At 38.9% G+C, this 25,533-nt stretch overlaps 2 long non-coding RNA genes and 1 other non-coding gene across 3 annotated transcripts in view; 1 reads left to right on the forward strand and 2 right to left on the reverse strand.

The window, feature by feature from the left end:
• The window catches only part of LOC146980391 (uncharacterized), a 301,847-nt gene that overhangs the window by 51,231 nt on the left and 225,083 nt on the right, over window positions 1-25,533 (forward strand). The window lies entirely within an intron of this gene.
• Window positions 3,974-11,582, reverse strand: LOC146980394 (uncharacterized). Its single transcript, XR_015036829.1, has 6 exons — window positions 11,534-11,582; window positions 9,973-10,061; window positions 8,231-8,303; window positions 6,335-6,390; window positions 6,073-6,141; window positions 3,974-4,103 (listed from the first exon to the last, which is right to left on the reverse strand). It is a non-coding gene; the product is annotated as an uncharacterized LOC146980394 (long non-coding RNA).
• LOC146980395 (small nucleolar RNA SNORA74) lies at window positions 7,979-8,174 on the reverse strand. The gene has a single exon (XR_015036939.1). It is a non-coding gene; the product is annotated as a small nucleolar RNA SNORA74 (small nucleolar RNA).

Here is a 25,533-nt window from a genome sequence, read left to right on the forward strand (position 1 = left end):
AGCTGCAGGTCCCAGGTCGGTGTTGGTGTTGGTGCGTCCTGCTCAACTTCTTCAACCAAACTTCTCAACGCAGTTTAACTTCAGTCACAAACTCCGCCTTCCTCCCCTTCCTCCTCCTCCTCCTCCTCCTCCTCCTCCCCGTCCTGTCCGGTCCACAGCTGGATGACGGGGTGGTGCAATCCACAAAAATCTAACTTTTGCAGAATGAAAAGCACTTTCATTCATATAAACAGGTTTTTGTCTAACCCAGAGGTTCTCAACTAGTTTCACTCTGGGCTCCACATTGTCCCATGGTCATTAAGTCACGACCCACTTTTATAGAATTCAAACCAAGATTTTTATTTTTTATTTTTTTTAAAGCCTTTAAAAACTCATCTTGCTCTTTCTTGAGCAAAGTGCATTTCAGAGCACATGAATGAAACTGAGGAGTTACCATGACAACTGCATGTACGGAAGTGAATAAAAAAATATCAAACTGCACAAAATGGAGACCAACAAAACGATATATTTGACTTCTAATGCATCTCTGCATTCAGAGCATGTTCACTAAAGTGAATAAATATCAAACTGCACAAAATAAAGACCCACAAAACAAAACAAAACCAGATTCATTGCATCAGGCCACATTAATAAGAAACTGATATCTTTGCATTCAGAGCAAATGGAGCAAATAATAAGAAAGTGAGGAGGAGCATTACAACTGCATGTGTTCACGTTATTTTTCAAAGTAAAAGACATGTCCAACATCAGATGTGCATTAAATATTATTTACTTTTTTGACCAGCTGTCCGCGACCCATCCAGAACGGGTCTAGACCCACTTTTGGGTCCCGACCCACCAGTTGAGAACCACTGGTCTAACCAACTACACATTGTTGCATAATGAAAAGACTCTCATCTTTAGTAGCCGATGCTTTGCCACAATACTAGAATGGTTCAGATTGTAGAGAATTCTTCAGATTGTTCACATGCACAGTTAAATATTTGCAGATACACACACATTCTGTTGAAACATTTATTTTTCACCAAACAAGTCAGTGCAACATATGCACAGCAGATATGTTTACATTGGGGTGAACAAAAATATATATGCTCACAAAAAAAGGAAACTGAAAAAAAAAAATGCAGGGAAAAAAAGAGGAAAACTCTCCTCCCCCTCTCATTCCCCCCCTCCCTCTCTCTGCAATGTCTTCCACTGTTGTAAAAAAAAAAAAAAAAAAAAAAGGTGCTCACCTATGGTCTTTTAGTGCTTAGGCTACTTCCTTGAAGTGGTAACTATTAACCTTTGAGGTGTTTGGCCAAGTGGCACATACGTATATTTTGAATCATTTTGAATGGCAGTGTTGTGAAATGGCCATTATGTCAGATTGTTGTGCCATTTTGAATTGCAGAATGTGTCTAAAACAGAAAATGTGTTTAAAGTTTTGGAGACTTGGGAAGAGGCCTCTGCTCTCTGTGTCATTTTAATGTTATTTTATAGTGTGTTAGTAATTTGATCAGGTGTCTAAAATTATTTATTTTACTCAGCTCCTATAACTTGCAGAATGTTTATGGCAGGGCTCTCAAATATAGCAGTAAACTTTTCAAAGTATATCACAAAATTCATTATTTGAATGGGCTGGGAGAAGTTTCAGAGTCCTCCGTTCCTTCTCTGGGTTACGGGGGGGGGGGGGTCCGCGCAGCAGTATTTGTCCATGTAATGGTTGTGAATGGTGCTCACTTTTCTTCGTCCAAAAAGACACACCAAAAAACATCCAAATACCTCCATGCTGCTCGTCTGTAATGTCCCTCTGGTATTGAAGCCCCGACATGAGAAATTGTTCCGCCGGACACAGGCAGAGCAGTGAACTGAGACACTGGGAGCTTCCGCTACAAACAAGCTTAAAATATAGACTTATTTAATTTTTTTCGGAACAGTTTCTCATGTCGGGGCTTCAATACAAGAGGGACATTACAGACGAGCAGCATGGAGGTATTTGGATGTTTTTTGGTGTGTCTTTTTGTTACGAAGAAAGTTGGTATCCATTGACAACCATTATAGGACTCTGAAACTTCTCACAGCTCTTAGTCGACATGAGGGTGAGTAGATAATGAGTAGAAATTTGAATTTAGGGTGAATTATCCCTTTAAGTGTCTTTTAGAACTTTACATGTGTACAGACTGTTTCTGGTTCTGAGTCTATGACCCTGAGGTAACTAAACTGATCACCAGTCCTCCTTGTTATGTCTTATTGTATGCTGCTGTATATGTATTGCTGTAATTTCACTGTACTTCTGTATAGCGACAATAAAGGCTGATTCTGATCAAATCCAATGACATCAGTAATTATCAATATACACTCACTGTCTATCTTTTTTTTTTTTTTTTTTTTTAAATAATCATGTTAAAACCTGAGGTGGCTGCATCACTTTCACTTTTACTACTCAAGGCTCAGCTAATGCAGCCGACCATATGACTGGGAATTCATTACTGGTATTGCAATTAGGATTATTATGACAGTAGTGACAGAAAATGTATTACAAATGTAGGGCATTAATATATGATATGTATGAACTATGATGTTTTTGATATATTGTGGTAGTATGCATGTATAAATTGATGTGTGTGCACATGTGTACATGTGTATTGTTGTTTTTATAAGTGTTTAATATATGTGAAGTGTAGTTATGATTGGAATGTATGACTGTATGTATTGATGTCTGGGTATATCATTGATACACTGTGTATGTACCCCAGGAAGATTTGTGGTTGCCAAGGCAGCAGCTAATGGGGATCCATCTAATAAACTAAACAAAACTTTTCAAACAGCTAAAAACTCAGAAGGATGGCGATGTTAGGCCTTCACCTCTGCCACAGAAGTTGGTGTGGTATTGGTGGTGTATTATATTTCCATCCATGTGCAAGTGTGACTCCATGTATTTTATTTCTTCATTTGTGACTTTTGTTTTATTTAAAGCCCCGGTACAGAGCTTTTAACTGGACACGCAAAAGTCTGTGGTTTCTGCTGATGTGTCTGTCACCTACAACAGCAAATGAGTCCATCAGTGTGAAGATACGCTATTTCATTTTAAGTCGTCTAATTCTAGACCTCTGGAAGGCATGGTCGGGTCGGACCACTGACCAAACCATACCAATAGATACATTACTACGCACGCTGCAGATAGCTGCTAAAAATATGGATGTTTGGATGTTTCCAAAACAAATCTACACACGCTGGCCAGACAAACATCTTCAGGACAGTGGGAAATGCAGTCTTCATTCCAGCAAAACACCACCGCTTTCGTCCACAATCAACACTAAAATGAAAAGTCTGTACAGGGGCTTTAAAGGGATAGTAGCATTTTTTTAAAAGTGGGGTTGTATGATCTACAAATAGCCCCTAAGTACTTTAATTGCAGTAGAAGACTCTCTGCACTCCTCCCGTTAGCAACACAGTTTTTATTTGGACCTAACCAACTGCTGATCGGCGGGCGCTAACCCTGGGCGGAGGGATACGTGAGTTGGTTAGGTCCAAATAAAAACTGTTTTTCCTGCACTTTGAAGGGCTGGAAAAAATTATATTATAGTGAACAATGGAACTGTGTATTTTTTTTCAGGTAAAACCTCTTTTAGGCCGTGAAAATAGGCCGTTTCTTTGGGTCTGTTCACAACACTGTATGTTGTAAATCTCTGGGCAGGGCTATTATGGGCTGGCGTTGCTAACGGAAGGAGTGCAGAGAGTCTTCTACTGCAGTTAAAGTACTTAGGGGCTATTTGGAGATCATACAACCACACTTTAAAAAAAAAAACAAAAAAAAACGCTACTATCCCTTTAATAGCAGACCCTTAGTAAATTTATTTTGTGCATGCATTATGTGATTTGAATACCTTTAAAAGCACAGTATCATTATGTACCAGAAAGTGTCAGTATCAAAATTTAAAATATTTGGTATTGCCCCACCCCTAATGTGTAGAAAAGAAAACCACACAGACACTGAAATGTGAAACTTATTTCATTTTATTCATGTTGTTGACAGAAACTATGCTCTTCAGTCCCGGGTTCAGCAGTGAATCCTTCAGCAGCTTCATCCAGACCAGCAGGACCTCAGGATCTCACCAACCACACTGTATAAAAACAAAAGCAACCATCATTAGACCACTTCATCTCCTCTCCAGGGTCGGTGCACAAAGACATGAGGCTCAAATCTGTTCCAGGTCTTCAGTCAGGTTTTGGTAAATGGGTTTTACGTAAACCTGTGCCAAGTCCTGGGCTTTCTCTCCCAACGTTCAGATTCTGCAGCAGAGAGGGTTAGCTCTGCCACAGCAGTACAGGTTGGGGTTCAACACATACTGAGCTGAGCTAGGGCTGCACAATTATTCATCCAATCTTAATCACGATTAAATTGATAATTGATAAAAATGATTGTCAGGATATTAACATATTAAATTAAAACGGTCTGTGCTGCATATCAAATCAGAGCCTGTAGAGCCTGTAGAGCCTGTACTTTCTTACTTTTGAGTAAAGGAGTTGAATCAGCAGCTACGTCTACCAGATTTACTTTTTTACACAAGTATCTGTAGGCTACTGTACAGAATGACACCTCTGCACTGGCATTTATTTTTCGCTAGCCCTTTTTTTTCTTCCATTCAGTGCACAGGATTTTGGAATAGGGGAAAATATACATACGATTTTAGAATTTTCAGCTAATTTTTGATATTTTTGTGCCAAAATCAAGTCAGGATGTGTTAAAAACTTAAAACTAACTATTCTATTGAATTCCTTGGCCCCAAATTGTGTAGAAAAATGTGTTAATTTGTCTCTGTGAGTTGTTTACTTAAAGAGCTATGCCAATTTCATTTTCAGTTTTTTCAGCTTTGAATTTGGGATAGGTGCAGTAAAGGGTTAAAAATAAACACCACGGGACATTTTTTCATCCTGTTACCTGTCAGAATCTTAAAATAGACACTTTAAAGATTAAGAAAAAAACAGGTGGGGAAAAAAATCCACTATGTGCTCGTGGACCCCTGTTTCCATCTAGACTATTTGTCTTGGGTAAATTTTATCTTATTTATTTTTATTATATGTTTCATTTTGAACTGAAAGCCTTGTTCACATATTGTTTGTTTCAAATAGAAAGTGCAATAAAAACATGTTCTATCTAACATAATGTATACAGGGTTCCTACATCTTAAGCCAAGTTAAATTTAAGACTTAAGACTTTTTTAAAGCCACTTGAAATGAAATTTAAGACAGACTTCATAATAAACACAAATGCAAAAAAAAAAGAAAAAATGTCACCACATACATAGGGTTAGGGACAATTTTACCAACTTTCCTATGTGATCAAGGTAAAGTGACCGCTACATGAATAATTGGGGGGAGTGACATCATTTAACAGCTGTATAGTTGTTGAGAGGAGATGATAAACTAAAAAGGACGCGTTTGCTCGTTCGTAAAGTGATTAAAATAACTGGGAAATGCGCATTAAAAGAACTCGCACGAGTTTTCTGCAGCTGTCTTTCTAAATAAATGCATAAAAAGTCAGAAAAAAACACTGACTCGGGAGCTGGTGACGGCCGCCACTAACTTCTCTATGTCGAAATGTTACCAATTATTTTGAGATTTGAGACTAATTACAACTATAAAATACCACTTACCATGTGTTAACATTTTAAGACTTTTGAAACATTGATTTAAGACATTTTAATGCCAATTAAGGCCTTATTGTTTTTAGATTAATGAATTCAATGCCTTTTAAGACTTTTTAAGGATCCGTAAGAACCCTGTGTAGGCTACGGTACAGAATGACACCTCTGCACTGGCATTTATTTTTCGCTAGCCCTTTGTCTTGGGTAAATTTGATCTTATCATTTATTTTTATTTTATGTTTCATTTTGAACTGAAAGCCCTCTTCACATATCGTTTGTTTCAAATAGAAAGTGCAATAAAAACATGTTTTATCCAACATAATGTATAATTGTGATTAATAATCGTGATTTCAATATTGACAAAAATAATCGTGATTATTATTTTGGCCATAATTGTGCAGCCCTATGCTGAGCAACACATCTGTATAACATCTGTATGACCAACCTGATGTCCCAGCTGTGTGTGGGTGTGTGCTGCCCCCTGCAGGTCAGGCAGCTGCTCCACATGCTGCTGCTGCAACAGAAACAAGACAGAGCGGTGGTGAGTGAAGCCAGAACCAAACCACCGATGGAGCTGCTGGTCTGAGCAGCTAAAGCTCAGAGGTTAAAGGTCACCATGGTGATGTCTGCATGATGTGTTATATATTCACTCATCACAGCAGCAGCAGCTACTAGGGATAAAGCAGCTGTGGTTCAGTCAGACTCACCATGAGCTGCACACGAACCAGCCATCCCATAGAGAGCAGCTTCAGGGCTCCACCACCTACAACACAACACACTTCAGTTAAGACAGACACACAACCAACCACACTGTTCAGCAGCAACATGTTTTGTTACATGAGAAATGAAAAAAGGTGCTTCAAACACCAAACTTCACCCAAAAAAACAAAACAAATCTGATTTTTGTCAACTGCTCTCAAAGTTATTATAGATTTTAAATTTTCATTTGTTTTTATTTTGTGTTTCAATTCACTTTTTTATTTCTGTTTAGTAAACAAGTGATTAAATAGTTTTAGTTTTTATTTTGAGGAATTGACTACTGGTAGTTTTTATTTTTCAGGTTTTAGGAGAAAGCCTCTGTCAGACCTCTGATGATAAACTTCCAAATTGTGGGATTTTTCCCTTTTAGTTACATCCCATAATGTTCCCATCAGTCCTCATCAGGTTCCATTCACTTTTATCTACCTGTGGGTGTTAAAAAAAAAAAAAGCTTTGTTCCAGCTGCAATAACACAGGTAAACAAGCTGTAGTTTGCACAAAAGCTGCACAAGTCACTTATCGGCGCAAGATGTATCCCCTTTTTTTTTTTTATCTCATTGCTTTTATTTATTTTTACTCTTAAACTTGTAGGAAATTTTGCTCTTGGTGTTTTTAATTTTTCTTTTTAAACCATTTTAACTATGTATTTTTAGTTTCATGTTTTTACTTTCTATATTTATTTCATGAACTGCAGCACTTTCTGTCGTGTCCAATCTGTCTCTTGTTTTATGTGTACGTGTTCTTTTTAAATGTCCTGTTTCTGATTTGATTGTTCGTTTTCTGTTGCTTGTTTAACTCTCGATGCAAAACTAGTTTACCCTTGGGTGTCAATAAAGTAACCTGAATCTACTCCAAGTCGTCCCATATTGAGCTGTGGCCTTTTCTTCCTACAGCTTTAGAATCTCTAAGAAACTAAACTGATGTCTAGTCATTAAAGACATTTTTTTCTCCAAAAACTACAGTCGACTAAATTATCTTTTCACTGCTAGTTTTAGTACTACAGGGTATATACACAGGAATCTTGAAGTTAATTCTAAAACCTTTTTAAGACTTTTTCAAGACCTTCTCAATATGTTTCAGTACCTCACCGCCACTTCAAGCTGTAACCATTTACACTAGTGACACTTTTAACTTAAAAGTTCTAGTTTGTGATAAAGACTATAAACCACTATGATACAACAGTATTCAAAATAGGCTGGGATAATAAATAAAAGGCAAAGTTTATAATAACAAAAAACATTGCTCCACTCTCAAAAAACCAAAACAACAATCTTCTTTTCTTTTTTATGTACCGGTTCATCTTTGTTTTTTAATAAAATGAATAAATTCACACACTTTCACAATGTCTTTTAGGACTCAAACTCTTGGACAGCTAATTCAGAAAAAAGTACCTTCACAATTTAAAAGTCGTGAAAAGACTTTAATACTTTTTAAGGGTCTTAATTTCCCCTACATTGATTTATCACCTTTTAATACTTTTCCAGCCAGGCCTAGGTTGTGGTGTGCAGCCCTACACTAGGCCCAGGTTGTGGTGTGCAGCCCTACACTAGGCCCAGGTTGTGGTGTGCAGCCCTACACTAGGCCCAGGTTGTGGTGTGCAGCCCTACACTAGGCCCACCCTGCTGAAGAACCAGGACGGGCCACTCTCGTTGGGCCGCGCTCTGAGGCGTCAGCAGCAACAGCCTCTAAAACAGAAGCTGCTGAGCTGCCGCGGGAACAGAGACTTCCTCTACCAGCGCTGTAACACCGAGCCGGACACGACGCCCGGTCAGCTGACTGAGCGCTGGACACACACCCACACACACACACACCTCAACATCAACTTCAGTTAGAATAAATGTTACCTGTTGCTTCAGGAGGAGAGCAGCTCTGTCCACGACTGACCCCAGGCCAGTCTTACTTCAGTGAATGCAGCATCTGAGAAACAAAATGAATGAATTTAGGTACATATCAAGCTTATATATCTATCATAATTTAATATTTTCAGGACAATTATTCCAGATGTTAACCCCTCTAACAGAAAGACAGTGATTTTTTACAGTAGTTTGAGTCTTTGGTTTCTCAAATAATAGTGGTCTTCTCAGGTTAGAACTGGAATCCTTCATTTTAAACAGATTCTGGATATCTGGAGGAAGAAGAAGTTTATTTTTTGCTTTGTACATGGTTTGTATTGTAATGTAATCAACTAAGTCCCTGAATTTCAAAATGTTCAGGCGACTAAATAGTGAGTTGGTTGGCTAATGGAAAGGTTTATTACTGATGATTCTTATAGCCTTTTTTTGCAATAAAAAAATAGAATTTGTATTTGTTCTGTATGTGTTTCCCCAGACCTCAATGCAATATGTCATATAAGGGGCAATTAATATAATGTGACTAGTGATTGTTGAGAGAGGAAAGCTTGGGCTTTATAAAGAATTGCAATAGATTTTGACATAATTTTTTTGGATTTGACATAATTTAAATGTCAAATTAGTGCAAAGTGAGGTGGTGGTCTACAATCAGCTGACCAGCATATCAGAGCTTCAGTAGACAGCAAACAGCTGAGAATTAAGTGCAGCTGACATGATTGTAATTAATTGGCACAGAACCAAGCTTGGTATCATTAACCACACTGCAACAAATCACTATTATGGACTGATTTTCCAATTACGGCTATGTGAAATAAACAGAATGCAAAGTGATTTGCAGAGTTATAGAGCACTGTTTCATTTTTTTTGTTTTTTTACAGTGCAGTAGTTTCCAGTCGCCCCCACATTGTCCTCATTCACCCATGTTCACGGTCTAGGTTGCAGCAAATAACCCAAAGAAACGGCCTATTTTCACGGCCTAAAAGAGGTTTTACCTGAAAAAAAATACACAGTTCCATTGTTCGCTATAATATAATTTTTTCAGCCCTTCAAAGTGCAGGAAAAACACAGTTTTTATTTGGACCTAACCAACTGCTGATCGGCGGGCGCTAACCCTGGGCGGAGGGATACGTGAGTTGGTTAGGTCCAAATAAAAACTGTGTTTTTCCTGCACTTTGAAGGGCTGGAAAAAATTATATTATAGTGAACAATGGAACTGTGTATTTTTTTTCAGGTAAAACCTCTTTTAGGCCGTGAAAATAGGCCGTTTCTTTGGGTCTGTTCACAACACTGTATGTTGTAAATCTCTGGGCAGGGCTATTATGGGCTGGCGTTGCTAACGGGAGGAGTGCAGAGAGTCTTCTACTGCAATTAAAGTACTTAGGGGCTATTTGGAGATCATACAACCCCACTTAAAAAAAAAAAATGCTACTAACCCTTTAAGGGGAATTTTTCTCCATGTTAAGCTGTAAGTCTGTTAAACTGTTTCTGACACTTGCAGCTCATCTGTTGTTGGTCCAGGTGTGTTCTGAATCACACCCACATGATGAAAACTAATGTGAATGTGCAATCTGTTAATTGAGTACTAAAGTAATTGAGAACATTTAAATTCTGTTATTTTTTTCCTTCTACAATAGAAGCAGGTGGTGTAAAGGCCCAGGTTGATATAGTAAAGTCTTAATATCCAGCCCTATAATACATCAGAGTGCATCATCTTGGGCTGTTTTATATGAACTCACCTTCAGCTGGTTCAACCTGCAGCAGTCACACTCCTGACCAGCACCAAGACCAGAGGCCATGTCCCTGTCCAGGTGGACTCATCTGTGTGCTGTGAAGAACAAATAAATGAAGACCACCATCAGTGTGTTAATGGACAATACATTTCCCTCTAATCTGACACACTGCAACAGTCAATAAACCCAGATTCAACACTTGAGCAGTGTACGTTCAAAAGCCACCACAGTCAGATAGATGTGGACTAAGAAATTAGCTACAAGGACAAAAGATACGAGTCTACTGATTAATGAACCACTAAAGTAATGTACGAGTGTTTGCAAATAATGACAACTGACCATTTGTATTTTCCTCAACGCGTTTAGGTCTAATTCTTATGGTTTTTGATTATCAGGTCTACTGTTTAGAGGTAAGAAAAGGTGTAAATTGTAATTTGACAAGACTTCCTTTTCTCTGGAAAAGCATCGTTCAAGTTTAACAGAACATGACTGACTCAGCGTGTGGAGAAAAGTTTCCTCCGAGTCTGTTCAACTAATTCTGACTTCCAACAAGTTTGCTGAAAATAGGGACAATGAAGTCACCTATCCATAACGGCGTCTTTATATTGTGCCCGTTCACATTGGAGGATTAAATTCAGCACAGGTTGAGAATCAATCAGGCTGATTGTTCTCCTCTGATGGACAACATTAGCTTGATAGCCCGTGTAGTGGGCCCACGGCCGTTGCTAGGAATTCTGGCCCCCCTTAAAGAATACTAAAGTGGGCCCCTCCCCCTAACTTTTCCAGTTTTTTTTCTTAGACTACGTATGTATTACCGTTTTTTATTTAGCCTTCTTTGTTTTGATGCTAATGCAGCATTACACTGCAAAAACTCAAGTATCTTACCAAGAATATTTGTCTTATTTCTAGTCAAAATGTCATTTCTAGTCAAAACAAATCTCATTATACTTAAAATAAGACTCATCATATTAAAAGTAGTTTGTTTTTAGACACTTTTTACTTCTTTCAAGCAGATTTTCACTTGGAATAAGTAGAAAAAATCTGATAGTGGATCAAGTTTTTCTTCCTTATTACAAGCACAAAAAACTTACTTTCACTGGCAGATTTTTCTACTTATTTCAAGTGAAAATTTGTTTGAAACAAGTGAAAATTATCTAAAAACAAGTATTTTAAGTGGAAAGAGATTAGCTTTGACTAGAAATGAGACATTTGGACAAGAAATTAGACAAATATTCTTGTTGTTATTCTTGCAGTTCACTGGAGAGAACAAATCATTCACCTCCTTTTAATGTTCTATCTATCATCCATTAACCACAACGTTCAACTCCAACAAGAGCACAAAGTATATTTATAGACTGTAAAAAGAAACACACAAGGCACAAAGGCCACGTGCTACTTTAACTAGAAGTCCGGCCGCTCCCTCGTGCAGCTCCACGTGCACTGAACATGTAACGTTACTGTAACGTAACGTCTCTGTAACGTTAGTGTGTCGTTTATTATCAGACCGAGCAGCACGTGTTGTAGCGTTAATAGACATATTTATAATATTTATGGCGGTAAAACTCACCAGCAGCAGCCAAGGCTTCATCTCACGAGCCAGTCCGACACACCGAGAGATGGAGCGGAAGTCACGCGCGCATTTATAGAGCGCGTGTGCCGCTGAGCATTGTGGGACAGGAAGCTAGCCTCTTTTCTTTTTTTTTCAAACTTTATTGTTTTTTTTGTTTGTTTTTTTAGAAACTTTATTAAGTCATCATGGTGCAATCCAATACAATTCAATACACCAACAGAACATCGCCAGGGGGTTTCAGTACAGACAATACAATGCTTTCATACAAAAACATTGTAAAGTGTACATAAATTCAAAGTTTTTATAGCTTTCATGTTGATTGATTTTTTAATAGACGTAATGTATTGTTTGGCTTCATTTTCAAAAATAAGAAAAAGTGTTTTTTGATTAGTGTAACGACATTTATGAATGTGCCATTTGGCTAACTGTATAATAAGACTGATGATATAGTATTGTTTTTCTTTAGAAGATGGATTGTCAGTGGAGCCAAACAATAACATGTTCAAAGCACAGCCTGGAAAAAAGAGGTTCAATCGAAAAACAAAACAGGTTACAAATATCTTCCCATAATTTAGTTGAGAAAGGGCGAGACCAAAATAAATGAAAAATATCTTCAGGGTGTCCTACACAGAAAGAGCAGTTTAAATCTATATCTTTAAAATGTACATACATTCTCAAACAGGAACAGTTTTCCTAAGACATGACTTTTCTTACAATAAAAATAGAAAATTAAATCTACAAGGCTTGGGACTGAATAAGTAAAAAGCTATTTTAAATGTGTGAAAAAATAAATAAATAAATAAAATAAAAGATATAACACAAGCTGAAGGCCTTGTACTTATTGGGACTCTTCACAAATAAACAAATTACATCGTATTGCAATTTCCATCATACCATTATTTTTTTCATTTCCATCTGCCAGTAAATTTAAGGAACAAAAATATTTGTTTAGTTCATTTTTAAAACAGATTATTGACGGGGATTTACTTTTCCATTTACAGTACAACAGTGTATATGGTATTTGCCCAAAAGTAATACTAGGCTATATATTCAACAAATTTGACATCATCTTTGAAAAGAAGGATGTGTTCTTTATTAAAGGGTGTGACATTTTCTATTTCATTTTTTAACCAATCAAACACATTTTTCCAAAATAGTGTGACTACTGGACAAGAGTAGATGGAAGCTATAGCCTCAAGATCGTCCTCAACGGCCCTGCTTACGTTGGTTGACCTTTAGTTGACATGGTCATTGGTTTCCTGTGCAAATACGTCTGAATTGAACTGGTGTAGATAGGAGGTGATTTTCTACCTTTTGCTTTTAGGAAACACAATGAATGGCTCCATATTGATTTCAACTTGATGGGTGTGAGACAAATGTCTACTAATGAAGTGAGAAGAGTGGTTTGGTTAGGGACAGCCAGGGGACCTGAACAGTGCTTTTAAACTATAAAGAACACTTGACTTGTATTATTACTCTTTCCACAAGGAGAAAGTAGGAAGAAAAACATGTGGAGATAAACATAAAACTGGAATTAGCAAATGAAATCATCACAAAAACAACAGTAGATAAAACAGTCCGAAGAATAAAGGAGAAGTGACATTTATGAACAGAATACATCGAACTTCACTGTACCTTTTTCATCTGCAGTAGTGTGTTTATGTGTGTGCACATACATCCACATCATCAAATAGAAATGTAGTGTAACACACTGCAAAAAATCAAATATCTTACCAAGAATATTTGTCTTATTTTTAGTCAAAATGTCATTTCTAGTCAAAACAAATCTCATTCTACTTAAAGTAAGACTCATCACATTTAAAAAGCAGCTTGTTTTTATACACTTTTTCCTTCTTTCAAGCAGATTTTCACTTAAAATAATCTGTTAGTGGGGCAAGTTTTTCTTTCTTATTACAAACACAAAAAACTTGCTTTCACTGGCAGATTTTTCTACTTATTTCAAGTGAAAATGTGTTTGAAACAAGTGAAAATGATCTAAAAACCCCTTAAAGAATACTAAAGTGGGCCCCTCCCCCTAACTTTTCCAGTTTTTTTTCTTAGACTACGTATGTATTATCATTTTTTATTTAGCCTTCTTTGTTTTGATGCTAATGCAGAATTACACTGCAAAAACTCAAGTATCTTAGCAAGAATATTTGTCTTATTTCTAGTCAAAACAAATCTCATTCTACTTAAAATAAGACTCATCATATTAAAAGTAGCTTGTTTTTAGACACTTTTTACTTCTTTCAAGCAGATTTTCCCTTGGAATAAGTAGAAAAAATCTGATAGTGGATCAAGTTTTTCTTCCTTATTACAAGCACAAAAAACTTGCTTTCACTGGCAGATTTTTCTACTTATTTCAAGTGAAAATCTGTTTGAAACAAGTGAAAATGATCTAAAAACAAGTTAATTTTTAGGCGATGAGTCTTATTTTAAGTGGAAAGGGATGAGTTTTGACTAGAAATGAGACATTTTGACAAGAAATAAGACAAATATTCTTGGAGAGATTTTGAGTTTTTGCAGTGTGTGTGTGCATATTGATTTTTCTCCAGCTGAGTTTGTTCTGTTTGTTACTGGTTCCTTTGACATGATGTGTTGTTATGTTGTGCTTTATGGACAAATGCAAAGATCCAGTCTCTGTCTGCATTGCAGATTATATCAACTCTGATTTGGCCCTGACATCTGATCTGGCCCAGTTGTTCAAAGGTAATCCGATCGGATTTTGGGTAATGGATTGGATCAAATCTTGAAAATGGGTTGTTCAAAACCAAAAACAGATTCTGAGATCAGATTCGATCACGTAATCCAAATTGGTTTTGATCTGGATAAAACCCTCAGTTTGTGTTGTTCAAAACTTTTCAGTAGGATCGGGATAACTTTGACCCAAAAAAATCAGGATTATTCTGATTTCTGAGCAGTTTGGTGGATTCAGGAACTAAATGTGATTTAAATTAAATTCAAACTGGTCAAATAAACAATATTCATAAAGTAGTATATATACAGTTATTGATTTATATTTTGCACCTAATTTTAAACCACAACAGTGATTAGTAAATAATGTTAACTTTTGAATATTCTACAACTGAAAAACTTTTCCCCAACTACTTTCCCCCAAACTGAATTTAATGAAATTTGAAGTTTGAATTTTGAAATTTGAAGTTTGAATTTGAAACACATGCAACATTTGCTTTTTTCAATTTATTGTAACAGCCCGAACCAGATGGGGTCTGGCTGTTTAAAAGACATTGAAGAAACAACAAAGAGCACAGAAAACAATACATACACTCCGTTTTCAAATAAACACACTTTGAGAGACCCCATGCTGTTGTTCTACCTGTTGTTAACAGACCAATCAGCCTTCAGTGTGATGCACAGTCCCATCTAGAGCATCATTATCCGTATTTGTTAATCTTGAAAATTTGGATTTGGATCAGACTGATCCAATCTAACTTTGTGTTGAACAACTGGGATAAAAGTAAAACAGATTACGTGATCCTGGATAGAAAAAAAAGGGATCATTTTTATCCAGATTACACCTTTTGAACAACTAGAGCAGTTGTTCTTTTTCAGAAGGAAGTGGTTCATTTGGAAGATCTTCTGTCCACAGGGTGGCAGTGCAGTTTTAGAAATGGATGGAGGTGGATGAGGGGCTCTGGTGTAAAAAAAGAACACGTGAGCTGCGGTCACTCAGCTTTTAGGTGAATAAACTTCTCTCTAAGTGATGAAGATAAAGATAAAGAGAAGGAACGATGACGAGCAGAAAGAGATGTCATATATGACGGGAAAATGAAGAGACATGGAGACAAAGAGAGACAGACAGAGAGAGAAAAGCACATCGATGCAGTCAGAGAAGCAGCAGACACACACAGGCAGAGGAGCAGAGATAAGAGACGTGGGGTTCACTCTCCGGGTAGGACACACACACACTCAGACATGTGTGTGTGTGTGTGTGTGTGTGTGTGTGTGTGTGTGTGTGTGTGTGTGTGTGTGTGTGTGCACGGACGCATGGACACAGGCACACACACACACATATATTAACATACCGTATGCACACACTCTCACTCGATTCAATTTGGTTTGTAACGCAACAAAACAGGTTTAGGTCTAGACCTTAAATTATTATATTTACTATTATATATATCTTGGTCTGATAGATAGATAGATAGATAGATAGATAGATAGATAGATAGATAGATAGATAGATAGATAGATAGATAGATGTGGTTTTCTAGTACATTTTCACTTCATTTTCACTTCTGTGTTTATTCTGTGACAAGTCATAAAGCACTAGCCAGGCACGCATTACCAACGTTTGTTGGCTAGCTATTTAAAGGGATAGTTCACCCAAAATTGAAAAAAAAAAAAAAAAAAAAAAGCGTTTTTCCTGCACTTTGAAGGGCTGGAAAAAATTATATTATAGCGAACAATGGAACTGTGTATTTTTTTTCAGGTAAAACCTCTTTTAGGCCGTGAAAATAGGCCGTTTCTTTGGGTCTGTTCACAACACTGTAGCCTATGTTGTAAATCTCTGGGCAGGGCTATTATGGGCTGGCGTTGCTAACGGGAGGAGTGCAGAGAGTCTTCTACTGCAATTAAAGTACTTAGGGGCTATTTGGAGATCATACAACCACACTTTTTAAAAAAAATGCTACTATGCCTTTAAGTCGGAGGTCGGACTAATGGACGCAAAAATAAAGAAATGTATGGTCGGAGAAATGGGTAGTTGGACAGATGTCATGCGCCCAGTGAGCCTGTGTTGTCCCAGTCTCAGCAGTCAGTCGGTGCCCTCAGGACGAGCTGCTACACTGGTTTTGTTCTGAGGCAGAGAGGATGTCTGACCCTGAATCTCAGTGGGCTTTGGTGGCATTGTTCTCAATAACAGTCTTCAGATAGCATGAGGGTGGCACAGTCCCAGTTGTTGGGCCTCATTAGAGTAGCAGCAGACACTTCAGTTACTGCTACCAGGGCCGTTGTATAGGGGAGAAAGGTGATGATAACTCTAGGGGCCCAGCGCCCAGTGGGGCCCATAAAAAACCCCAGTAGTCTAATCTTTGTATGACTGAATTATTCTGCATAAGACCCTGACTTAATACTCATAGTACACTGTAAAAACTCAACATCTTTCCAAGAATATTTGTCTTATTTCTTGTCCAAATGTCTCATTTCTAGTCAAAACTAATCTCTTTCCACTTAAAATAAGACTCATTACCTAAAACTTAACTTGTTTTTAGATCATTGTCACTTGTTTCAAACAAATTTTCACTTGAAATAAGTAGAAAAATCTGCCAGTGAAAGTACGTTTTTTGTGCTTGTAATAAGGAAGAAAAACTTGCTCCACTGTCAGATTTTTTCTACTTATTCCAAGTGAAAATCTGCTTGAAAGAAGTAAAAAGTGTCTAAAAACAAGCTACTTTTAATATGAGTCTTATTTTAAGTATAATGAGATTTGTTTTGACTAGAAATGACATTTTGACTAGAAATAAGACAAATATTCTTGCTAAGATACTTGAGTTTTTGCAGTGTAATGCCGCATTAGCATCAAAACAAGGTAGGCTAAATAAAAAATGATAATACATACGTAGTCTAAGAAAAAAAACTGGAAAAGTTAGGGGGAGGGGCCCACTTTAGTATTCTTTAAGGGGGCCCAGAATTCCTAGCAACGGCCCTGACTGCTACCGATCTTTTCAGAGGAACTTCATTAATAAAGCTCACATGATGGCTTCCTTCCCTACGCTGTCTGTCTGTCGCTGTCTGGGATCAGTGTAAATCATACGGGGGCTTTGCCTAAATCATGTGGACATAATGGGAGGTATACCTGCCGCTATACTGAAACAGTCTGGAGAGTATCTGTCTGCCTGATCCTGACTGCAGGCAAAATGATGGTAATAATAATAAGGAGCATATTCAGCCAGCTATAGTATAATCACCACAAGCAGGAGGACACCACAGTTAAAGGGATAGCTCACCCAAAATTGAAGTTGCACTCATTTATCTCCTCCCCCCTCATGTGGACTAAGGGCTGGGAGAAGTTTCAGAGTCCTCCGTGGCTTCTCTGAGTTACAGGGGGTCTCGGCGTAGCAGTGCATGTCCATATGACGGTTGCAAATGGATACCAACTGTCTTCGTAACAAAAAGACACACCAAAAAACATCCAAATACCTCCATGCTGCTCGTATGTAATGTCCGTCTTGTATTGAAGCCCTGAAATGCGAAATTGTCCCGAAAAAAATTAAATAAGTCTATATTTCAGGCTTGTTTTGTAGCGGAAGCTTCTCGAAGCTCCTCTTCCCGGTTCGTCAAATTTGGACGAACTGGGAAGAGGACAGACCCTTTTTTATTTAGCCTACCTTGTTTTGATGCTAATGCAGCATTACACTGCAAAAACTCAAGTATCTTACCAAGAATATTTGTCTTATTTCTAGTCAAAATGTCATTTCTAGTCAAAACAAATCTCATTATACTTAAAGTAAGACACATCATATTAAAAGTAGCTTGTTTTTAGACACTTTTTACTCCTTTCAAGCAGATTTTCCACTTGGAATAAGTAGAAAAAATCTGATAGTGGAACAAGTTTTTCTTCCTTATTACAAGCACAAAAAACATTCTTTCACTGGCAGATTTTATATATAATATATATTATATATATTGGGCAATTAGCATAATTGACATAATTAGCATAAATTAGCATAATTGCCTATATGGGCAATATTTCAACAACTTCTTGGCTGATCTGGGCAATATTGGAGTGGTTTTAGGGGTTATTGATGATGCTGAATCCATTTCTGACATTTTCAAAATTCAAAATGGCTGTCTAAACCGGAAGTGACCAGATTTTGAAATCCATCAAAGATACTTGAGTTTTTACAGTGTAATGCTGCATTAGCATCAAAACAAGGTAGGCTAAATAAAAAATGATAATACATACGTCTGTCTGTCTACAAGTCTAAGAAAAAAAACTGGAAAAGTTAGGGGGAGGGGCCCACTTTAGTATTCTTTAAGGGGGCCCAGAATTCCTAGCAACGGCCCTGACAGGAAATTGAACATGTTGTCCTTCCGCCACAATGTTGGACGAGTTTTGGTGTTTATCCGAGTGACCATAGCCTTTCTATCTATCAGACAACCGTCCCAGACTCTCCTCCTCTCTCTTTGGAGCTTTATTGACATTGTAGTGTAGCAAATCCAGGCCATTAACCAGTCCAAGTAGAAAATCATTGCAGAATTCAGTGTGAATTGATTGCACTTTGGCACCAATCTCACTCAGTCTAAATATGATTACGATGCAGACACTGTCATAATGAGAATAGTTCTGGTTCGCAGTCGTGTTGTTCACTGTTCTGTGAGAGGCTGCATGTGTCTGAGTACAGGGAAGTAACCCAAAGACAGCGATGATGTCTTTGAGTGTGTTTCATCACCGATGCTGCCCTCGTTAACACACATGTACTGACACATACAATCTGTCCATGAACACATCATTCCTTTCAGGCAGGGCCGTTGTGTAGGGGAGAAAGGTGATGATAACTCTAGGGGCCCAGCGCCCAGTGGGGCCCATAAAAAACCCCAGTAGTCTAATCTTTGTATGACTGATTTATTCTGCGTAAGACCCTGACTAATACTCATAGTACACTGTAAAAACTCAACATCTTTCCAAGAATATTTGTCTTATTTCTTGTCCAAATGTCTCATTTCTAGTCAAAACTAATCTCTTTCCACTTAAAATAAGACTCATCACCTAAAAATTTACTTGTTTTTAGATCATTTTCACTTAAATTCACAATTTAAATAGAAAAATCTGCCAGTGAAAGTAAGTTTTTTGTGTTTGTAATAAGGAAGAAAAACTTGCTCCACTATCAGACTTTTTCTACTTATTCCAAGTGAAAATCAGCTTTAAAGGAGTAAAAAAGTGTCTAAAAACAAGCTACTTTTAATATGATGTGTCTTATTTTAAGTATAATGAGATTTGTTTTGACTAGAAATGACATTTTGACTAGAAATAAGACAAATATTCTTGGTAAGATACTTGAGTTTTTGCAGTGTAATGCTGCATTAGCATCAAAACAAAGAAGGCTAAATAAAAAATGATAATACATACGTAGTCTAAGAAAAAAAACTGGAAAAGTTAGGGAGAGGGGCCCACTTTAGTATTCTTTAAAGGAGAATTCCAGGCGAATTCAACTCGGGGGTGTATTTTCATATCATTTTAGGTCTAAATTAAAGAAGGAATCTTTAGATTTTCAGTTTAATGGCTCCTGTTTTGCGCTAGTTGTGTCTGTCCCCGCATCGCTACGGCAGCAATGAATGGGAGTGGATGTAAGTTCTGCTGCTTAGGCTGTTTCCATCCCTCAAAGCCACAGACAGCGTCAGATGGAGACTCAAACATGCAGCCAGAAGTTTATTTACTTCAACAAGCCGACATGTTTGTAAAACTAGATCTAATTCAAAGTCTCCCAGAGTCGCGCGAGACCCAAGTTGCCGCTCGGTGTGTTCAGGTGCAGTGGGAAAAGCTACCGCTTGTGTCATAAACACAGAAATATCAACTCTTGACTTGCTTCAAGTAAAAAAAAACTTCTCGGCGCATGTTTGAGTCTCCACCTGACGCTGTCTGTGGAAAAAAATGTACACTTGAAGCAAGTCAAGAGTTGATATTCCTGTGTTTATGACACAAACGGTAGCTCCTACTGCACCTGAACACACCAGCACTGCAACTGGGTCTCGCGCGAGACTCTGGGAGACTTTGAATTAGATCTAGTTTTACAAACATGTCGGCTTGTTGAAGTAAATAAACTTCTGGCTGCATGTTTGAGTCTCCATCTGACGCTGTCTGTGGAAAAAAATTGCGGCTTTGAGGGATGGAAACAGCCTAAACAGCAGAACTTACATCCACTCCCATTCATCGTTGCCGTAGCGATGCGGGGACAGACACAACTACCGCAAAATAGGAGCGATTAAACTGAAAATCTTCAGATTCCTTCTTTTAGACCTAAAATGATATGAAAATACACCCCCGAGTTGAATTCGCCTGGAATTGTCCTTTAAGGGGGCCCAGAATTCCTAGCAACGGCCCTGCTTTCAGGTAGCCTAAGTCGTATTACAACAGGAAAAGAGAGAGCCAAGAACCATTCTGTGAAATCCTCTGTCACACAACAACAACAACAGCCCTCTGAAAAAATGCAGCGTAATATGAAATAAATCATCACGCCTTCCCCATGGAAGGATACCTTGGGGACGTTACAGGGAAAATTCAGATCATCTATCGCCTCTCCATTCAGTGTTCTGTACCAAGCGCTCCTCCAACCTGAACAACCACACCGGCTGTTTTCTCCAACTCTGTAATATGACCCGTGTCTCCTGAAATTATGACTTAAAGCAGCAACAGCTGAAGGGACATGATTGGTGCAACAGATGTGGACACACATGTCTGTTTCTTCAGTTCAGAACTGAATCTTCAAGAGCCAAAAAAGTCCATTTGCCTCTGATATTAGTAGCTATTTAAAGGGATAGTTCACCCAAAATTGAAATTTCACTCATTATCTCCTCCCCCTCATGTGGACTAAGGGCTGAGAGAGTAACAAAAAGACACACCAAAAAACATCCAAATACCTCCATGCTGCTCGTATGTAATGTCCGTCTTGTATTGAAGCTCCGAAATGCGAAATTGTCCCAAAAAAAATTAAATAAGTCTATATTTCAAGCTTGTTTTGTAGAGGAAGCTTCTTGAAGCTCCTCTTCCTGGTTCGTCAAATTTGGACGAACCGGGAAGAGGAGCTTGGACAGACCCTGGTTCGTCCAAATTGGAAATTTTGCATTTCGGGGCTTCAATAAAAGACGGACATTACATACGAGCAGCATGGAGGTATTTGGATGTTTTTTGGTGTGTCTTTTTGTTACGAAGACAGTTGGTATCCATTTGCAACCGTTATATGGACATGCACTGCTACGCCGAGACCCCCTGTAACTCTGAAACTTCTCCCAGCCCTTAGTCCACATGAGGGTGAGTAGATAATGAGTGCAATTTCAATTTTGGGTGAACTATCCCTTTAACAACTACAATGGCCTGGATGAGACATTTTAGCAGACCAGAGGCACCTCTTTTGGAGGATTAGTCTAAGCCTGGCCTCTACGACTGGTAAAAGTCAACCACTCACTAAACTCAAATGCTGGAGCTCACGTTCCTGTGTCCATGAAGCTCCAGTTGCTGTGTTATAGAAGAAGAAGCATGCTTCCTGAGTGAGTAATGTCAGACAGTTAAACATTATTTAGGAAAAGCAAAAGCCCAGATGTGATTTAAAGTCATGTTTCTGTAGGAGAGCCATCCCAGCCAGCAGCTGTAAATTAAGGCTGTAGATGGGAGAGCCGCCCCTCGTCGGCAGCCATAAATTAAGGCTGTAGAGTGTAGAAGCTGAACAAAGCTTATTAAACTTTTTTTCTTTTTGTATTTTTTTTCTTTCTTATCGATTGACACTTATAAAACAACTCTGTTATTAATTAAAACTTTAAAAGCCTTTCTTGGTTGATTTCATTCTGAAAGAGACCACGTGAGATAATACGTTGTTTTTAATGAGAACACCGTGGTGCCCTCTAGAGGTCATAAGCTCCAGTGCATTCACTACAGCAACACGACTGATGACCATTGGGTGAGGGTTAGGGGCTGGTTCCCATGTACACAGATAACAAAGGGAGACAGAATTTGCATACAAAACTATTAAAGGATTGCTTAATGTAAACAAATAAAAATAACCTATGACATAAGGTAGAATAAAGTGCAAAATGGCTAAAAAAAATGGCTTAAAGGGATAGTAGCATTTTTTTAAAGTGGGGTTGTATGATCTACAAATAGCCCCTAAGTACTTTAATTGCAGTAGAAGACTCTCTGCACTCCTCCCGTTAGCAACGCCAGCCCATAATAGCCCTGCCCAGAGATTTACAACATACAGTGTTGTGAACAGACCCAAAGAAACGGCCTATTTTCACGGCCTAAAAGAGGTTTTACCTGAAAAAAAAATACACAGTTCCATTGTTCACTATAATATAATTTTTTCCAGCCCTTCAAAGTGCAGGAAAAACACAGTTTTTATTTGGACCTAACCAATGGCTAACAATGGAACTGTGTATTTTGTTTTCAGGTAAAACCTCTTTTAGGCCGTGAAAATAGGCCGTTTCTTTGGGTCTGTTCACAACACTGTATGTTGTAAATCTCTGGGCAGGGCTATTATGGGCTGGCGTTGCTAACGGGAGGAGTGCAGAGAGTCGTCTACTAAGTATTTAGGGGCTATTTGTAGATCTTACAACCCCACTTTAAAAAAATGCTACTATCCCTTTAAGAAAGTGACACCAGTTTAGTAATTACATCATGTCAGACATTGCATTTTCGCTGACAAAGTAAAAGAACCTTTAGAACAGGGGTCTCAAACTCCCGGCCCGGGGGACACATCCGGCCCGCGTCTTGACGTAAAAAATAAGGCTGTCAAAGTTAAAGCAGAAGTAAGTGATATATTTGTGTTAATATAAGTCTTAAATAGTTGTATCTTCCGACAGCAATCACTTCTATAGAGTGTTTGGTCTGAAACACGGGTCTGTCAGTCACTCTGCTCTGCTCTGCTGTAATCCGAGGAGAAAACATTTATCGTATCCTACAGTTTTTATCCAATGAGGAGAGAGAACGGCATGCAGGGCTGTGTGTGCAGCCAAGGAACGCTGTGAATGTGGCGACGTAGGGACGAGGACTGTTATGGTGCGTTCAAGGAAACTCGTATTTTTCCGACCTGTGAAGTCGTACCAGTTCGATCTGGTACATAGACTGTACAAAAAGACGTACTGGTACGATTTCACCGGTCGGAAGTTACGAGTGGCCGTTATAGTGACTTTCACCGGTAAAACAGGTCGGAGAAACACGAGTGGGTTGCCTGGAACGCTACAAAGTCGTAAGTTGTGACTTGAAGCTGTAATTTATGATTTCAAAAGCCTGCCTGGAACGCAGCATTAGCGAAAACGACCGGATCGCTCACTTCTGCTTTAACGTGTTAATGCAAAATGCTTTTAATTTTTTAATTTTTTTTTTTACGCGCGATTAATCTCGGGCCGCTCCGTAGTTTGGGGAAACAGAGAAGCTGCTTCTCTCCAGACGTGGCCACACAGGTCGGCAGCAGGGGCTGTCTCTCCAGGTCGGTGTATTGTGTGTCTGTGTCTGAGTGTGTGTGAGTTACTACGGTTACTGCGGGGGGGGGCGTTTTATAATGTTACAGAAAACCTGCATGTTTTTTCTTGTCATGTCCTACACTAGAGAACTTGTTCTTGTCACCAAACGAGGCTGCTCTCTCTCTGACAGATGATTTTTAAACGTGCAGCTGTGGATGTTTCTTATGCTTTCCATTCATATTGCTGGTATTTCAGTATTTCAAGCAAAAACGAAAAAGATGCAATTAGGAAATTTTTAGATTAATAGCGATAAAAAATTTGAATCGTTTGACAGCCCTAATTATCATACAATATTTGAAAATAAACCCCGTTTTCAGAAATATTTGTGATTTTTATACTTGTCTTGAACACTGAAGTGGCCCCCCACTGAGATGACAGTGCCAGCAGTGGCCCCCAGCTCATTTGAGTCCGAGACCCCTGCTTTAGAACTTCCTTTCAAAATAAAACATAACAATAATTTAAAATATGATAATGTTGCTGCTCAGACTGAGCTCCTCCAGACATTATTGCTGTTTCTCAATAAATCACCCCCCCCCTCTCTAAACGCTGTAGCAAACTGAGGCAAACATCCTATTGTTCATACTTCAGCCTGTATGTTGGATGTGCTGCGCTGCAGGCTCACATGCTCCTTAGTAACAAAGCACAGGATCAGATTTACAGCTTAATGACGGTAATAAAATGTCAGAAACACCTCCAGCTGCTTGAATGTGAGTAAAGTAGATTTTAGCCTAAAACACAGTTTTAATCGCGTTACATTGTCACATCATTACATTATTGTATCACTGGACAGTTAGAATGTCACGTGTAGATAATTAAAATAATCCTTGTTTCTGTTGTAACAGTATAATGACTCCAGCAGCCTGAACAGTTCATACCCTCCTCATGTCATGACGTATGTGCAAAGACAAGGCAGATGCTGTTTTCTCACATTAAGATATTTATAAAATACCAGCATGTGGTGAACATGTGTGCACATACAGACTAATGCTTACTACAGCCAGCCTCCAGTGATCAGGTGAATATTTTTAATGGTTTAGGTTGTTTTGCTGTTTCACTAATTATATGCTTTCTTTAACGTCAGAAGTCATTTCTGGACCCAAATGCATACGTAGATTAGAGTCTTTTTAAAGGGACAACAAGGAGTTTCTCCATCGGCAGAACAAAAAATTCCACGACAATAAAAAAATCTCATATTAATGTGGATGAATCTCCGTTACCCACACTTGTTAATGGGCCATCCATCCATCCATCCATCCATCCATCCATCCATTGTCCGCCGCATTATCCGAGTCCGGGTCGCGGGGGCAGCAGTCGGAGCAGGGATCCCCAGACTTCCCTCTCCCCGGACACTTCCTCCAGCTCTTCCGGGGGGACCCCAAGGCATTCCCAGGCCAGCCGAGTGACGTAGTCCCTCCAGCGTGTCCTGGGTCTTCCTCTGGCCTCCTCCCGGTGGGACATGCCCGGAACACCTCACGAGGGAGGCGTCCAGGGGGCATCCTATACAGGTGCCCGAGCCACCTCAGCTGGCTCCTCTCGATGTGGAGGAGCAGCGGCTCTACTCCGAGCTCCTCCCGGGTGACAGAGCTCCTCCCCCTATCTCTAAGGGAGCGCCCCGCCACCCTGGTGACAGAGCTCCTCACCCTGTCTCTAAGGGAGCGCCCCGCCACCCTGGTGACAAAGCTCCTCACCCTGTCTCTAAGGGAGCGCCCCGCCACCCGGGTGACAAAGCTCCTCACCCTATCTCTAAGGGAGCGCCCCACCACCCTGCGGAGGAAACTCATTTCGGCCGCTTGTATCCGGGA

Source organism: Trachurus japonicus, chromosome 10 (genome assembly GCF_045865225.1).
Source record: "Trachurus japonicus isolate A0001 chromosome 10, Traja_1.0".
Lineage (NCBI taxonomy): Eukaryota > Metazoa > Chordata > Actinopteri > Carangiformes > Carangidae > Trachurus > Trachurus japonicus.